Here is a 14,020-nt window from a genome sequence, read left to right on the forward strand (position 1 = left end):
GGCTCCCCGAGGACCCCATAGTCCAGGACTCCCTCAGTAGCCCCTGAATCAGGCTTCAATGACGATGTATCCGGCGTGTAGATTGTTTTCGGCATTGCAAGGCGGGTTCCTTCTCCGAATACTCCAAAGCAGTCCTCCGTACATAATAGGTGTATCCGGCTCTGTTTAATAATTACAACCTCAAGCTGTAAGGGCAAAAACACATAAAACAAAATAAGTCACGTCCATAGGCGACTTTTTCAGTGAGGCGTTATGTCCTGGCCTTGTTATTATTCTGAACTATTTTACAACCCCCACTTCGTGCTTCGAGGCACGGTCATCGACACGTCTTGTCAAAGCTGAGATCGTGTCCCCTTATCACGGGATTCTCATCAATATGGGTTTGGGTAATCCAACTTTGTCGTTCACACGTCCCCTTGGGAATAGGCGATATTTAAGGATTATGAGGGGAAGCTTGATATCCACTGCCTTTATAAGAAGGTAAGGATCCATCCTTTTACCCCATGCCTTCTTCCTCCTTGGTCCATCTGCCCATTCGAGCTCCAGCGCCCAAGTTCCAATCTTTTCCATCGCCACCAAACCCCCTAGCCATGTCCGGATCTGGAGCGCAGGGCAAGTGGATGGTTTCCTCTGTTGTAGAGGAGAACATCAAGGAGCTCCGGGAAGTTGGGTACTTGGCCGCGGACATAGCCCACCGGCTCCCTGCCAAAAAGCAGATCATTCCCACCCCAGAGCCTAATGAGAGGGTTGTGTTCATCCCCCATTTCCTTCGCAGACTAGGGTTTCCCCTCCATCCTTTTGCCCGCGGTCTCACGTTTCACTACAGGCTAGATTTCCATGATCTAGCCCCAAATTCCTTCCTCACCATTTCGACATTTATCATCGTGTGTGAGGCATTCCTCCGCATCCCTCCCCACTTCGGCCTATGGCTCAAGGTCTTCAATGTGAAGCTGAAGGTGGTTGAAGGTCAGCACATGGAGTGCGGCGGTGCCATGGTGAGCAAACTTCCCAATGTCACATGGCCCAAGGGGACCTTCGTGGAGACCGTCAAGGGATGGCAGCAGGTGTGGTTCTATATCACAGAACCCCATGACACCACATGGGCCTCCGCTCCTGAGTTCAAGTCCGGTCCTCCAATGTGGCTTACATCATGGCTCAACAAGGGCCTGGGTTGGGCATCGTCCGACGAGGTGACAACATTGCAGAATCGCATCAAGGTTATGATAAACAAGAACACCAGTCTTGCCAGCGTGATCTAGGTGATGCTCTTTCGCCAGATTCTCCCCTGCCAAAGCCGGACTCGGTATATATGGGAATTCGACCCGACCAGTCCTTGTACCCTACAGCGGTTCTTTGGCACGACGCACGAAGACATATGGAAGCTGCTTTCCAAGGATCAGAAGTCGTGGCCGAAGACGACCAAAGACCTTGGCCTCGACTGCGCTCATCCGACCACTCCCATAAGTTTTCTGATGGCCTTAATTTGTGAATCCAAGGAGTATATTGAGCTTTCCATTCTTCCCAGAGGGCAGGACAAAGAAGGCGGAGCGGATCCAATGTCCGGCTCTGCTACCTGAAGACCCAGACATTCTTTTGTTGACGAGGATGCTGGTTCCGGTGCCGTATCAGGCGCCGGAGAAGAAGGCCAAGAAGAAGAGCAAGGAGGCCAGAGGTGGCCCCTGCTGTAAAGGCGCTTCGGATGTTGTGTCCGAAGACACCAAGAATCTCTCCTCTCGTGACGAAGATGAAGAGGAGGAAGAGAGCAATTCTCCCCTCAAGGGGGAAAGAATAAAAGGGCGGCTTTCGTGGACCTGGAGGCAGAGGCTTCCAAGAAGGGGAAACTCTCCCTTTCAGATGCCGATGCCACCCTCGAGTGGCACCCCAAGCCGAAGCCCTTGGCTGGATCATAAGTATCCAAAGATACCATACATATATCTGATTTTATACTTTGTGGTTCTAATACATTTAAATTGCACATTGCAGTTCGGCTCGCGATATCCCCCAACGATCATTGTCCTCTGGGAATTCGCTGGGGACGAACATGATGGAGAGCGAGTCGCCTCCGCGGGCCTCTCCACCCATCGCTACGGACAATATCGATGTGTTATCCCGAAGAACCTCTCCAGGTCATGGGGAGGTGCGGGAGGCCGTGAAGGTGGTGACGGAGGGTAATACCTCTGTTGGCGAAAAGAGGGGGAACCGACCCCCATGGAGACCGGTGACGGGGGCCATGCCCAATTCGGTCCCCAACCGAATATTATTCCGGAGATCCATACGGCTCCAGAATCGGACGAGCAGCCTCCTTCGAGAGAAGGGGCGAGCCATCTCCATCGGCATCCTCTATCAATCCGGAGGCGCCAGACACTCTAGTGGAAGCGCTTTAGAGTGCTTCCATTGTGGAGGAACACCGTACCCTTATGGGTACGGTGGTTGAAAATGTCCGATCTTCTAAAAACGGATTGAACGAAGCCTATACCAGCCTTTTGACAGGCTTTGAGGTATGTGACGTAATATATTTTTGGCTGTTTGCAAAAGGAATGCCTGTGTATAGATAGTAGCCCATGAGACTCTGTTGGGCGTTCGCTAAGAAAGGCCAAACAGAGGATCGAATAATTCTTCGCAGGAGATAACATATATGTCTATTTTGATGAACATGCTTCGATGCTAGTGGCAACCTCCCATGCCGCCGAAGTGTCCAAACTAAAGCGGAAGTTGGAGGAAAAGAAAGGTATGCAATACCAAAGCATATCTGAAATGATATGAGTTCCGATTTGTTATCTAAATGAGTTTATGATTATGCTCATAGTTGATGCGTCTGAGGTCGAGGCCCTCAAGAGCGCGCTGGCCGAGGCTGAGGGAGTCCTGGATTAAGGCGTCCCCGGGCGTCCGGCCTATTGACATGGGACGGACTGATGGGTTGTGAAGATACAAGACCGAAGACTCTCACCTGTGTCCGGATGGGACTCTCCTTGGCGTGGAAGGCAAGCTTGGCGCCCGAATATGAAGATTCCTTTCTCTGTAACCAAATTTGTACAACCCTACTCCCCTCCAGTGTCTTTATAAACCAGAGGGCTTAGTCCGTAGGGGCAATCATAATCATACAAGCTGGACTTCTAGGGTTTTAGCCATTACGATCTCATGGTAGATCAACTCTTGTAATACTCATATTCATCAAGATCAATCAAGCAGGAAGTAGGCTATTACCTCCATAGAGAGGGCCCGAACCTGGGTAAACATCGTGTCCCCCGCCTCCTGTTACCATCAACCCTAGACGCACAGTTCGGACCCCCTACCCGAGATCCGCCGGTTTTGACACTGACATTGGTGCTTTCATTGGGAGTTCCGCCGTGACGTCCAAGACAGGATTGATGGCTCGCCTTGTTGTCAAGGACAGTATCACCTCCGGAGGAGCCCTAGCCCCAGGTCAAACCCTCCGGCTAGGCGGCTTTACCATGACCGCCCGTTCGGCCATCAAGCCAACGATGATTTCTTGGGTCATCGAAAATCGCCTCCGTGTTGACTCTGAACACTCCAAACGGATGGACCCGGCGGAGTTGTCATCTTTAAATGAACTCCTTGATCGCATCGCCGCCCTAGGGGTCTCCACAGACTACGATCGGATCGGGCTTAAACCCGATCAGAGAGAAATCAAATCTCCACCGATCACCCATCAGGTAACGGTAATCGAGAAGCAAAATAACAACTCTCCCTCTATGTTGAGGACGAGATATGTTCATATTTCCGGCCTTGAAGAGCCGGATACCCGTCCACGAAACAGCACGCCCTGCCCTCCGAACCTAGAATCGGACAACGGGCCTGAAAAAATCAGTTGATATACCGGAGCCCGAACTATTAAGTTTGGAAGTTTCTCAAACTCCGGATCCTAAATTGGGTCAGGTTTTAGACTTAAATCCACCCACCCACCTAGCTACACAGGATCTTATGTACATGCAACAGCAGTCTCAAGAAACGGTCCAGCACTTTTGGGCCACATTCCTCGTCAAAGACAAGATCAAAGATTGTCACGATGAAGACGCGATCTCACTATTCTGAAACAATTGCACGAACGAGAATCCTCAATGCCATTAACCGCTGTCGTGTATTACACTTTGCTGACTTGGCAACCAGAGTATAGAAGTACTGCGTAATGGAAAACGCCTGGAAAACTCAGGCAGCTCCTTGGGAGCTACCAGTTTCCACTCAACCCCTCGTCCGGGCAAAAAGGATGCACCCTCATGGGTCGCCTGATCCAATAGTAAAAAAATCAAAGCCCATTACGGGGCGCGGAACCGTTCTGGAGGGATGGCTCAATAAGCCATGCAAAATACACAGAACACCGGATACCATACCAACCCACAGCCTTAGAGGTTACCTCTTGTAATCATGTTGTTGTAACTGTTGTCTGGATTTAATAAAGTTTTGATAAGCTGTGGGGGTTTTACCCCACAGTTCACAGTCAAAAAAGAACCCACAGCCTTAGATCATGTTGGATACTCCGACAAGTGGCCAAGAGCGGCGAGGATCTCCTCACCAAAAATACCGCAGAGCAACACCCCACGGAAGATGATGACCTTAGAGTATTGACGGTCTTCGAGACTTTCACCTCAAACAATAGGCGCAAAAGGGCACTCTGCGGCCTCGCTGAAGTCTGCCAAGTAGCACCAATAAACCCCTGGGACGACATGGCCATAACTTTCAATGCCGATGACGAACCAAAATTCAGAACAATCCGGGCACCAGCCGCCTTGGTCCTCAGTCCAATCATGGACGGCTTTTGGCTTACCAAAGTGCTCATGGACGACGGTAGTGGACTAAACCTTATTTACGAGGAAACTCTCAACAAAATGGAAATAGACAGGAGCCGCATTGAGCAAAGTAGCATGACCTTCCGAGGAATCATTCCCAGTCGGGAGGCGCGATGCGCGGGAAAAATCACACTCAACGTGGTATTCGGCATGCTGGAGAATTATTGGTCCAAAGAGATAACCTTCCAAGTGGCCCCTTTCAACAGTGGATATCACGCCTTATTAGGGCGAGGTGCATTTACATGCTTCCAAGCTATACCTCATTACGGGTACATGAAGCTCAAGATGCCCGGGCCCAATGGTATTATCACTCTTGCCAGTGATCCGGACATAGCACTCCGCGCTGAAAACAAAACCGCAGCCCTGGCCCTCGGGGCATTGTCTGAAGCCCTCGCGGCTGAAGAGTTAACCGCACTACGCTCCATGATGGATAGGGACGACGTGGTCCTGGACAAGCGACCCAAATCCACCTTAACCAGCAGATGAAATAGTCAAATTTCAAGTCCACCCGATGGACCCCAGACATCATCCATCGGGGCACAACTGGACCCAATGGTTGACGCCGCGCTACGAGAGTTCCTGCGCCAGAACTGGGACATATTCGCCTGGCACCCTTCTGATATGCCGGGAATCCCACGCAGGTTGTCTGAACACAACCTAAACATACTGAAGGGATATAAACCAGTCAAGCAAACACTGTGGCGCTTTTCCGAACCCAAACAACAAGCTATGGGGGAGGAGCTAGCCAAGTTAATCGAGGCCGGATTCATCAGAGAAATAAAACACCCGGACTGGCTGGCAAACCTGGTGATCGTGCCAAAGAAGGATAAATCCTGGCGCCTATGCGTTAATTTCAAAGACCTCAACAAGGCCTGCCCTAAGGATCCATTTCCCCTCCCTCGCATCGATGAGATTATTGATGCTACAGCCGGACATGACTCACTGTGTTTCCTCGATGCATACTCCGGATACCATAAAATCAAAATGAAGGAGTCCGACACGGCCGTAACAACATTCATTACCCCATATGGGCCGTTCTGCTTCAACACTATGCCCTTCGGACTTAAAAACGCCGGCGCCACCTACCACGCATGATTCAAACATGCCAGGAGAAACAGATCGGCAAGACAGTTGAAGCATATGTAGATGACGTCGTCATCAAAACTAGGCACGTCGAGTCATTAATAGACGATATGCATCTCACATTCGACAACCTCGTACATATGACATCAAGCTCAATCCGGAAAAGTGTGTTTTCGGCATTCTCGCTGGAAAACTGCTAGGCTTCATCGTTTCCAATAGAGGAATTGAGGCGAACCCAGCTAAAATTCGAGCTTTGTCACAATTGGCTATGTCAACAGACCTTAAACAAGTCCAAAAACAAGCCGGATGTGTGGCAACTTTAAGCTGTTTTATCTCCAGACTAGGAGAAAAAGCATTGCCACTTTATCCGACGCACTGATCACTTCGAGTGGACGGACGCAGCGACGGCCGGACTGGAAGAAATAAAGGCTCTTTTAGCGAGCAACCCAATCCTGGCCGCACCAAACGTCGGCGAACCCATGTTATTATACATATCAGCAACACACCAGGTCGTGAGTGCAGTGCTCGTCGTAGAACGAAAGGAGGACAAACACAAATTCCCGCTTCAGAAGCCGGTCTACTACGTATCCACTGTCCTCACACCATGCAAATCCCGGTACCCTCATTACCAAAAAATAGCATACGCGGTCTTCATGGCATCCCGGAAGCTACGACACTACTTTCAAGAGTGCTCAATCATGGTGGCCTCCGAAGTACCACTGATACGTCTCCGCCATATCTATAATTTTTGATTGTTTCATGCTAATATTATTCAACTTTCATATACTTTTGGCAACTTTTTATACTATTTTTGGGACTAACATATTGATCCAGTGCCCAGTGCCAGTTCCTGTCTGTTGCATGTTTTATGTTTCGCAGAAAACCAATATCAAACGGAGTCCAAGCGGGATAAAAACGGACGAAGAATTATTTTGGAATATTTGGGATTTTCCGGAGGAAGAATCAACGTGAAACAGTGTCCGAGGTGGCCACGAGACAGGGGGGCGCACTCCTCCCCCTGGGCGCGCCTGGCACCCACGTGGGCCACTCGTAAGGTGGTTGATGCCCTTCTTTTGCCACAAGAAAGCTAATTTTATGAGAAAAATCTCAGCGAAAGATTCACCCCAATCAAAGTTATGGATCCCCGGATATAAAAGAAACGGTGAAGGGGAAGGATCTGGGAACGCAGAAACAGAGAGAAATAGAGAGATAGATCCAATCTCGGAGGGGCTCTCGCCCATCCCAAGCCATGGGAGCCAAGGACCAGAGGGGAAACCCTTCTCCCATCTAGGGAGGAGGTCAAGGAAGAATAAGAAGAAGGGGGGCTCTCTCCCCCTTGCTTCCGGTGGCGCCGGAGCGCTGCCGGAGGCCATCATCATCACCGTGATCTTCACGAACAACTTCACCGCCTTCATCACCAACTCTTCCCCCCTCTATGCAGCGGTGTAACCTCTCTCTTACCTGCTGTAATCTCTACTTAAACATTGTGCTCAACACTATATATTATTTCCCAATGATGTATGGCTATCCTATGATGTTTGAGTAGATCCGTTTTGTCCTATGGGTTAATTGATGATCGTGATTGGTTTGAGTTGCATGTTTTATTATTGGTGCTGTCCTATGGTGCTCTCCATGTCGCGCAAGCGTGAGGGATCCCCATTGTAGGCTTTGTGATATGTTTATGATTTGCTTATGGTGGGTGGCGTGAGTGACAGAAGCACAAACCCGAGTAAGTAGGTTGTTTGCGTATGGGATAAAGGGGACTTGATACTTTAACGCTATGGTTGGGTTTTACCTTAATGATCTTTAGTAGTTGCGGATGCTTGCTAGAGTTCCAATCATAAGTGCATATGATCCAGAAGAGAAAGTATGTTAGCTTATGCCTCTCCCTCAAATAGAATTGCAATAGTGATTACCGGTCTAGTTATCGATTGCCTAGGGACAAATAACTTTCTCGTGACAAAAAGCTCTCTACTAATATTTACTTTATTGCTTCTTTATCTAAACAGCCCCTAGTTTATATTTATGTGTTCTTTATTATCTTGCAAACCTATCCTATCACACCTACAAAGTACTTTTAGTTTCATACTTGTTCTAGGTAAAGCGAACACTAAGCGTGCGTAGAGTCGTATCAGTGGAAGATAGGGCTTGAGAGAGTATTTGTTCTACCTTTAGCTCCTCGTTGGGTTCGACACTCTTACTTATCAAAAGAGGCTACAATTATCCGTATACTTGCGGGTCATCAAGACCTTTTTCTGGCGCCGTTGCCGGGGAGTCATAGCGTGGGGTGAATATTCTCGTGTGTGCTTGTTTGCTTTATCACTAAGTAATTTTTATTTGCTGTTCTAAGTTGTTCTCTATCTTTAGTTATGGATATGGAACACGAAATACCAAAAAAAATTAGGTGTAGTTGCTACTCATGGAGATGGGGAACCTCCTAAAACCCTCAATGCTCATTATGTTCAAAATATTATGTACTACTTTGATAATCCTGAGAAAACCCTATTCAACTTTATAATGGGAGTAACGTTGGATCAACGTGAATACTTTAGGGATTATCGCTTGACACAAAAAGGGAAACTATTATGGGATCAAATTAATATGTTGCGTTGGTATGCTCGGGATCTATGCTTGAGATATGATTATAATTGTTTCTCTAGGATGAAGGCTCCACACCTACCCTTTTCATGCAAATTTATTGATAATGAAACCTTAGCTTCTTATGCTAGAGGTATATATGATTACTATGATGTTGAACAAATTGAAGAATTTGTTGCTTTTAAGGCTGCTTATGAAATTGAATCTTTGTTTGAAAAGTATGAAGCTTTAGATGATGATGTTTGTAGGCCTGAAAATTATGCTATATTGAAATATTGCTATGAAAATTATGAATACAATTACAATATTAATGCATTTATTGAGAGAGTCTCTGCTATCCAAGAAGAGACTAATATTTTGCAGGAAGCTATGGAAGAAGAAATTGATGAAACTGTGAGCTCATTGGATGAAAAAGATGATGAGGAGAGCGAAGAACAAAAGGAGGAAGAGTGGATTGATCACCCTTGCCCACCTTCTAATGAGAGTAACTCATCAACTCATACATTGTTTAATTCCCCTTCGTGCTTATCGGAGGATGATTGCTATGATGATTGCTATGATCCCTTGATTATAATTGTTTCTCTAGGATGAAGGCTCCACACCTCCCCTTTTCATGCAAATTTAATGATAATGAAACCTTAGCTTATTATGCTAGAGGTATATATGATTACTATGATGTTGAACAAATTGAAGAATTTGTTGCTTTTAAGTCTGCTTATGAAATTGAATCTTTGTTTGAAAAGTATGAAGCTTTAGATGATGATGTTTGTAGGCCTGAAAATTATGCTATATTGAAATATTGCTATGAAAATTATGAATACAATTACAATATTAATGCATTTATTGAGAAAGTCTCTGCTGTCCAAGAAGAGACTAATATTTTGCATGAAGCTATGGAAGAAGAAATTGATGAAACTGTGAGCTCATTGGATGAAAAAGATGATGAGGAGAGCGAAGAACAAAAGGAGGAAGAGCGGATTGATCACCCTTACCCACCTTCTAATGAGAGTAACTCTTCAACTCATACATTGTTTAATTCCCCTTCATGCTTACCGGAGGATGATTGCTATGATGATTGCTATGATCCCTTGAATTTGTTTGAAATATCCCTTTTTGATGATGCTTGCTATGCTTGTGGCCAAGATGCCAATATGAATTATGCTTATGAAGATGAACTTGCTATAGTTCCTTATGTTAAACATGAAAATTGTTGCTATTGCACCCACACATGATAGTCCTATGATCTTTTTGAATTTTCCCTACTACACTATATCGGAGAAGTTTGTGCTTATTAAGGATTATGTTGATGGGTTGCATTTTACCGTCGCACATGATGATTTTGGTAGATATAATATGCATGTTCTTGCTGCTCCTACTTGCAATTATTATGAGAGAGGAACTATATCAAAACCTCTCTATGTTTCCAATATGATAAAATTGCAAGAACTGCTTATACTATGCATTGGCCTTTACTTGGTGTGCATGAATTGTTCTTTTATGACATGCCGATGCATAGGAAGAGAGTTAGACTTTGTTGTTGCATGATATATGTTACTTTGTGATCACTACTAAATTACAAATCATTGTTAATTAAAATTGGCTTTGATATACCTTGGGATCCGGGTGGATTCATTACTTGAGCACTATATGCCTAGCTTAATGGCATTAAAGAAAGCGTTGGCAGGGAGACAACCCGGAAGTTTTAGAGAGTCATTTATTTCTGTTGAGTGCTTTCATATAGCTTAAAACAAAATAAAATAAAGAGGGGAACCCAAAACTTTTCAAAAAGGAAAGTGAAAGTGAGAGAGACAAGCATTGTTGAAGTGGGAGAGCTCCTTGAACTTTGTTCATGCTCACGAAAACTTTGTGAATCTTAATTATAGAAACTTTTCATCAAAAAATAATTATCTCCTTGTACAATTCCATTGTATTATAAACATAATGTGCCAAGGTTTGCCTTTAGGATGTTTACAATGCTTGTTGGTTTGTACGGTGCAGGACAGAAACTTTGGCTGTAGTGCTTGATTTTATATTTTTAACTGGAACGTCAAATGGTTCTGTTCCCTTTTGCACTGTCTGTCTGTACAAATTTTTTATTTTTCCTAATTTTTGTAGAATTTTTAGGGTACCAGAAGTATTGTGAATGTTTAGATTTCTACAGACTTTTTTGTTTTTGACAGATTCTGTTTTTGATGCATAGTTTGCTTGTTTTGATGAATCTATCAATTTATATTAGTGGATTAAGCCATGGAAAAGCTATATTACAGTAGACACAATGCAAAAACAAAATATGAATTGGTTTGCTACAATACTTAGGGTAGTGATTTGCTTTATTATACTAACGGATCTTACCGAGTTTTCTGTTGAAGTTTTGTGTGGATGAAGTGTCTAATCGAGGATGTCTCAATATGAGGAAAAGGAAGAGAGGCAAGAGCTCAAGCTTGGGGATGCCCGAGGCGCCCCAAGTAAATATTCAAGGAGACTCAAGCATCTAAGCTTGGGGATGCCCCGGAAGGCATCCCCTCTTTCTTCAACAAGTATCAGTATGTTTTCGGATTCGTTTCGTTCATGCAATATGTGCAAGTCTTGGAGCGTCTTTTGCATTTAGTTTTCACTTTTATTTTATGCACCATGCTGGTAGGAGATAGTCCTTGGTTGATTTATATAATGCTTCATGTGCTTCACTTATATCATTTGAAGTTTGGATTGCATGTTTCTCTTTACTTAGAAAACCGCCATTTGTAGAATGCTCTTTTGCTTCACTTATATTTTTTAGAGCGTGGGCATATCTTTTGTAGAAAGAATTAAACTCTCTTGCTTCACTTATATCTATTCAGAGAGATGGCAGGAATTGGTCATTCACATGGTTAGTCATAAAATCCTACATAAACTTGTAGATCGCTGAATATGATATGTTTGATTCCTTGCAATAGTTTTGCGATATAAAGATGGTGATATTAGAGTGCTAGTGGGTGGTTGTGGATTGTAGAGACACTTGTGTTGAGGTTTGCAAGTCCCGTAGCATGCACGTATGGTAACCGTTGTGTGACAAATTTGAAGCATGGGGTGTTTCTTTGATTGTCTTCCTTATGAGTGGCGGTCGGGGACGAGCGATGGTCTTTTCCTACCAATCTATCCCCCTAGGGGCATGCGTAGTAGTACTTTGCTTCGAGGGCTAATAAACTTTTGCAATAAGTATATGATTTCTTTATGACTAATGCGAGTCCATGGATTATATGCACTTTTACCTTTCCATCATTGCTAGCCTCTTCGGTACCGTGCATTGCCCTTTCTCACCTCGAGAGTTGGTGCAAATTTCACCGGTGCATCCAAACCCCGTGATATGATACGCTCTATCACACATAAGCCTCATTATATCTTCCTCAAAACAGCCACCATACCTACCTATCATGGCATTTCCATAGCCATTCCGAGATATATTGGCATGCAACTTCCATCATCATCATATACATGACTTGAGCATTCATTGTCATATTGCCTTTCATGATCGTAAGATAGTTAGCATGATGTTTTCATGGCTTGTCCGTTTTTTGATGTCATTGCTACGCTAGATCATTGCACATCCCGGTACACCGCCGGAGGCATTCATATAGAGTCATATCTTTGTTCTAGTATCGAGTTGTAAGTAAATAAAAGTGTGATGATCATCATTATAGAGCATTGCCCCATGAAAAAAGGAAAAAAAAGAAAAAAAGGAAAGGCCAAAGAAGCCTAAATAAAAAAGGGGGCCAAAGAAGCCCACCGAAAGAAAAAGAAAAAAAAGAAAAAGAAAAGGGGCAATGTTACTATCCTTTTACCACACTTGTGCTTCAAGGTAGCACCATGTTCTTCATATAGAGAGTCTCTTATGTTGTCACTTTCATATACTAGTGGGAATTTTCATTATAGAACTTGGCTTGTATATTCCAACGATAGGCTTCCTCAAATGCCCTAGGTCTTCATGAGCAAGCAAGTTGGATGCACACCCACCTAGTTTTCAGTTTGAGCTTTCATACACTTATAGCTCTTAGTGCATCCGTTGCAGGGCAATCCCTACTCCTCGCATTGACATCAATTGATGGGCATCTCCATAGCCCGTTGATTAGCCGCATCGATGTGAGACTTTCTCCTTTTTTGTCTTCTCCACATAACCTCCATCATTATATTCTATTCCACCTACAGTGCTATATCCATGGCTTACACTCATGTATTGCATGAGGGTTGAAAAAGCTGAAGCGCGTTAAAAAGTATGAACCAATTGCTGGGCTTGTCATCGGGGTTGTGCATGATGGGGGCATTTTGTGGGACGAAAATGAAACATGGCCAAACTATATGATTTTGTAGGGATAAGCTTGCTTTGGCCTTGTTGTTTTGAAAATACATGATTGCTTTATTGGTATGCTCGAAGTATTATTGTTTTTCTATGTCAAATGATAGACTATTCCTTTGAATCACTCGTGTCTTAATATTCATGCCATGATTAGACATATGATCAAGATTATGCTAGGTAGCATTCCACATAAAAAATTATCTTTTTATCATTTACCTACTCGAGGACGAGTAGGAATTGAGCTTGGGGATGCTGATACGTCTTCGTCGTATCTATAATTTTTGATTGTTTCATGCCAATATTATTCAACTTTCATATACTTTCGGGAACTTTTTATACTATTTTTGGGACTAACATATTGATCCAGTGCCCAGTGCCAGTTCCTGTCTGTTGCATGTTTTATGTTTCGCAGAAAACCAATATCAAATGGAGTCCAATCGGGATAAAAACGGACGGAGAATTATTTTGGAATAATTGGGATTTTCCGGAGGAAGAATCAACGCGAAACAGTGGCCGAGGTGGCCACGAGACAGGGGGCGTGCCCCCACCCCCCTGGGCACGCTTGGCACCCTCGTGGGCCACCCGTAAGGCGGTTGATGCCCTTCTTTTGCCGCATGAAAGCATATTTTATGAGAAAAATCTGGGCGAAAGATTCACCCCAATCGGAGTTACGGATCTCCTGATATAAAAGAAACGGTGAAGGGGAAGGATCTGGGAACGCAGAAACAGAGAGATAGATCCAATCTCGGAGGGCTCTCGCCCCTCCCAAGCCATGGGAGCCAAGGACCAGAGGGGAAACCCTTCTCCCATCTAGGGAGGAGGTCAAGGGAGAAGAAGAAGGGGGGCTCTCTCCCCCTTGCTTCTGGTGGCGCCGGAGCGCTGCCGGAGGCCATCATCATCACCGCGATCTTCACGAACAACTTCACCGCCTTCATCACCAACTCTTCCCCCCTCTATGCAGCGGTGTAACCTCTCTCTTACCCGCTGTAATCTCTACTTAAACATGGTGCTCAACACTATATATTATTTCCCAATGATGTATGGCTATCCTATGATGTTTGAGTAGATCCGTTTTGTCCTATGGGTTAATTGATGATCGTGATTGGTTTGAGTTGCATGTTTTATTATTGGTGCTGTCCTATGGTGCTCTCCGTGTCGCGCAAGCGTGAGGGATCCCCACTGTAGGGTTTGCAATATGTTTATG

Source organism: Triticum aestivum, chromosome 3B (assembly GCF_018294505.1).
Source record: "Triticum aestivum cultivar Chinese Spring chromosome 3B, IWGSC CS RefSeq v2.1, whole genome shotgun sequence".
In the NCBI taxonomy this organism is placed as follows: domain Eukaryota; kingdom Viridiplantae; phylum Streptophyta; class Magnoliopsida; order Poales; family Poaceae; genus Triticum; species Triticum aestivum.